The sequence below is a fragment of the Octopus bimaculoides genome, chromosome 1 (assembly GCF_001194135.2).
Source record: "Octopus bimaculoides isolate UCB-OBI-ISO-001 chromosome 1, ASM119413v2, whole genome shotgun sequence".
In the NCBI taxonomy this organism is placed as follows: Eukaryota; Metazoa; Mollusca; class Cephalopoda; order Octopoda; family Octopodidae; genus Octopus; species Octopus bimaculoides.
Window position 1 is genome coordinate 85,632,554 of NC_068981.1, and position 4,707 is coordinate 85,637,260.

The 4,707-nt window shown below is 32.4% G+C and overlaps 1 protein-coding gene across 1 annotated transcript in view; it reads right to left on the reverse strand.

Moving 5' to 3' along the window:
- The window catches only part of LOC106868569 (dnaJ homolog subfamily C member 10), a 36,799-nt gene extending 33,274 nt beyond the window's left edge, over window positions 1-3,525 (reverse strand). The window contains exons 1-3 of the mRNA XM_014913891.2: window positions 3,360-3,525; window positions 3,220-3,270; window positions 98-183 (exon numbers count right to left, since the gene is read on the reverse strand). The gene's annotated coding sequence lies outside the window, so the exon portion shown is untranslated. The remainder of the gene's footprint in view (window positions 1-97; window positions 184-3,219; window positions 3,271-3,359) is intronic.
- Window positions 3,526-4,707: the final 1,182 nt, after the last annotated feature.

The window sequence follows — 4,707 nt, forward strand, 5'->3', positions numbered from 1 at the left end:
CACACACATATATATATATATATATATATATATACACATACACACACACAATCATTGTATTTTTGTTGATCAGCTAATGTAACTAAAATAACCTTACCACAGGTGCCAAATGATGACAATGAGAGCAATGAGGTGAGTAATAATTGATGAACCAAATATCTTCAGTGCCCTCAACAGATTGTTCTGAAATAAAATTCAAAATAAATTCAGACTTAAGAAATTGAAAAAGTGGAATTAAAAAAAAATAATACATTTCTCTGACTGTGGCCCAATCCCTAATACCAACATAAAGATTCTAACAAAGGAGCCTCATCATGATCATTTGATCAGCTAGAAATAACAGCCAAATATTCCTCTCAAATCACAATCCAACAACTTAAATAAAGGACATATTAGATAATGTAGTTTTAGATACCCTAAAAAGAAGGGAAGGTTTAGGATAGAACCAGGGGTTTCGTTGACCATAAATGTCCTGGAGCCAAACAACCACAAACAACATGTCAAGATTTTCCGACAATAAATACATAGTACAGTAATTCCAGTTAACTAGACCTTCACTATACAGGAAAATAAATGTATTTCATAGTAGAAAATACATTTTACATCTAATTTTCCAAAAGTTGCCAAAATTATTTCCACTTTCTATGGGACTTTTAAACTCAATCCCATTTAAGCATAATCATCACACCCTATCTCTTCTTCCTAATAGCTTCTTACCACGTTTGTATCAATCTATATTGCAATAATTTTTCATAGCTGCCCTGAAGACAGTCAGAATAGCCCTCATTTTCATTAAATTTGTTCATAGTATGGTGGGAATCTAATTTCAACAGCTATGGCTTGAAAAGTTATTTCAGAAAGTTCTCAATCACATCTATGAAAATAAGCTTATTTACTTACTAAGCACCATAGATCTTGGAATGATACAATTAAAATAGTAATAAACAATTTATCTTACTAAGAGTATAATACTGAATATAAGAATTAAAATACATTTTTTCTACTCTGCTGTAAAATTAAATGGCATTCATTATGCTTAAGCCTACATCACTGAAAATAGTAAAAAATGCTCTAATAAAATACAATTTGAATCGTGATAAAATAAATGAAAATAAAAAAAAAACTTAATCTTCAGTATACTTTTGTTTTTAAAATAAATCATGTCACTATATAAATACATGTCAAATGACAATCAATACATAATAAACATTACCAATAATAGTAGTTGGCAACAGATGTTTAAATACTTTACAGCAAGGAAATATTTTAGTTGCAACATAAGGTGTACTACATGAGATATACTATAATCATTATTAAAATATATTTCAACAAACAAAAATGAGAAATACCAAAGTATCATGGTCATAATCAAAAGTTTAATGTCTGTCATTTCCGTACAGTCACAAACAGGTTAGAAGAACCTCAAAATAGATTTCTTTGTCCTTTGATATCTGTTGCTTTAGCTTTGAAATTTGTTTAGATCAAATATATCTAACCCAAGTCTACCTTAGCATATCAATAGTGTATGTTCTCATACCTAACACATTTTTATCTGCAATATGTTCTTCTTTGTTATGTGCCATGCTGACAGGCAGCAGCAATCATGGATCTCCATGTCCTATCTCACACACAACTGAGCACGTTATCAGGCAATTCTCTCCAAAGCCAGCTGGTTGGCAAGATCATAAAGAAGCTTCTCTCTGTGTCTTACCTGGCTTCTCATTCTTTTTTGCTTCTAACCATTCAACAAATACATCAACAGTGGCAAGTTAACTCAAGTTCAAAGCAGTAGAAAAAAATCTTAAATCAAAATGTATACTTTCAAAGCATCTCTTCCAACTGTTTCTATATAAAAAGAAAATTTGATTTTGACTTATGTTTTTTAAATACGTTTTTTAAATTTATATTTCTTAAGTAAATTGGTCGAGATTGTAGTTTTGATGTGATTGGTAAAATAAACATACAATCATAAATTATCAATATGTTGATTAACAATTCAGTAACAAGGAACAACAAATAACTGAAACTCAACCACCTGTCGGCACTAAACTTCATTACAAACACAACAGTCTCTACAATGTTACCTTCCTTTCAAGAAATAGCAGCCAAATTTTTCTCAAATTACAGTCATCTTAAAAAGAAGTACACAATGAACTATGGACTTCTAGATACACTATGGTTGAAAAGAGGAGAGGATGGTCACAGCTGGAATGCAGTTGAACATAGGTCTACATCATCTATACAATTGGCTGATGGATTAAAATGCTTTGTCATTATACAACCTACTGTCATTTATACTATATGAGTACACTGCATGCATTTTTCTTCACATATTTACTGGCTAGTTTTATGAATGTTTCAGATTCCACAAGCTATTAGCTGTTCCTCACCCTCCCTAAAATATTTCCAATATGAATTCATTACATAAACTTTATGTCCATAACTATTTGCTCCTCCCCTTTTCTGGTCAGAATTAAATCAGTTTGATTCCAAGTAGTGCTTGTCTGAAATTCAAATTAACTGTTCCAACAAGATAAATACATAGATAAACAGCCATGCTTATTCTAAATAAGTGTTTGATATTCAGTTATCAAAGATTGCTATTTTAAGAATATAAGTTAATTAAAATTGAGTCAAAAATGAATAACTCTCTATTGACCTTTTAACACGTACTATTAAGAGGAAGTAAACATTAAATGGATATATCTATTTGGTTCAGAAGGCCGACATCTCTCCTTTACAATACCTTCATATTCTAGCATAGAAAATTCTATGTATCCTATAAGACCCAACTAAAATTGTTATTCTGTGAATGTGGTACAAATCCAGAGGCCTAGTTTACCAACATAATAATGCTAGCAATAACTGCTGCTAATATAAGCACAAGAGAGAATGAAATAGTTAATTATAACTACCCTAGTATATAACAGTTAATATACTTTATTGATCCCTCCAAAAGGACAAAAGGTAGAGTTGGCCTCATTAGGATTTGAATTCAAAATGTAAAGTCCCAAAGCAATTAATAAGAGGCATTTTGTCTGATGCTCTTACAATGCTGTCAATCCACCATCCATAATAATAGGTGTACTAAACAAAATTTATGTGGAAAATGTAAAAGAACTTTTACAAGATGCATAATCAAGAATATTGACTTCTTGAAAGCAATATCAGCTTCACTACATAAAGCCAAGAAAATAGTTTCCATAGGAAAATACTTACCAAAATCAGAAAGACTTAATGTTATAATCTCTGGATCATCATCATATATACCTGGAAGGAGAAAAGAAGTTTTGGTTAGCCAAAAATATAATGTTTGAGTTATAATTTCAGTTAAGCATGTGAAACTTGAAAAAACCTACCAAATTCATCTTGGTAAAAGGACCAACTTTCATAGTGGTGTCCACCATGGAAATCTTCCTTCAAACCATCTTCACCATATGTATCAAACTTTTTCCGTAGCTTATCATCTTTCAACACTTCATAAGCTCTCGTGATTTTCAAGAATTTTTCATGAGCATTAGGATCATCCTAAAAAGAAACATATAACTTTTACTATTTATATCTTTTTATTCATCCATCCATTCTCTCTTCCCACTATTCCTGGGAGGGTCATGGGGATACAATCCCCAGGCACCTCTTCCATAGGGTCCTACAACAAGCAGCCATCATTACGCTTTCCAGATGGATTTCCAAGCATGACCAACTAAGTCTATAGATATTATCCAAACATTTCGTTCTTGGTCTACTCCAAGGTCTCTTGCTGGTTAGCTTGGCTTGAAGAATCCATCTTGCAATTCTTTCTTGCAACATTCTACTCACATAACTGGAGCCATGTAGTGTAATACATCTATTCTGCAGTGAAATCCAGATTTTGTTTCTGATGGGAACTGTTTCACTATCTCCACTAATGCCTTTGAGAAATACAAGACATCACAACTCAAAAGTAAATAAAGAACTGATTATTCATTGATGAAAGCTCAAGTAATTCAGTATTATTCATTTGTCATTCACTTTTTGTATATTCTGGCTGCCCTTCAAACTATAAATCACTCAGTTCTATATTTTTAAGAGATGAGGAATTATGTACATAATTTACATTTGACGGATATTTGTCCTCATCTTGTTTATTGTTAACACAATGTTTCAGCTGATATACCCTCCAGCCTTCATCAGGTGTCTTAGGGAAAATTTCGAACCTGGGTTCCCATTCCTAAGGTATTTTTTCATTGTTGTTGTTATTATTATTATCATTATTATTCAGGTCACTGCCTGGTATCGAACTCAGAATCGTGGAGTTAGTAGCCCGTGCTCTTAACCACTATGCCATATGCCGGTGAGCAATTATGGAGTGAATTTTAGGGCTTATAAATCCTATCCTTCCTTAATACTGGTTCCCATATGCTATTCATGGAATTATCACTCTGTAGTCTTTCGATAGCGAACTTTTCTTCCTTAGTGATGGTTGGTTTGGGAAGTTTCGCTTTTTCCAGTACCTGTCTCACTTTCCACCTTAGCTCATCTCCCTGAGCTTTTGGTATCTTTATGGCTATCTCTTGTGTCCAAGTATGGAATGCGACTTTTCTAGATCTTGTTGGATTCTCTTTCTATCATCATCTCTGGTTATTTTCCTAAGCAATGAAGATAACCTCTCTTTCATTTCGTTATTTAGTTGATGTTTTTTCCAACGGTTATAATGGATACTCTCAC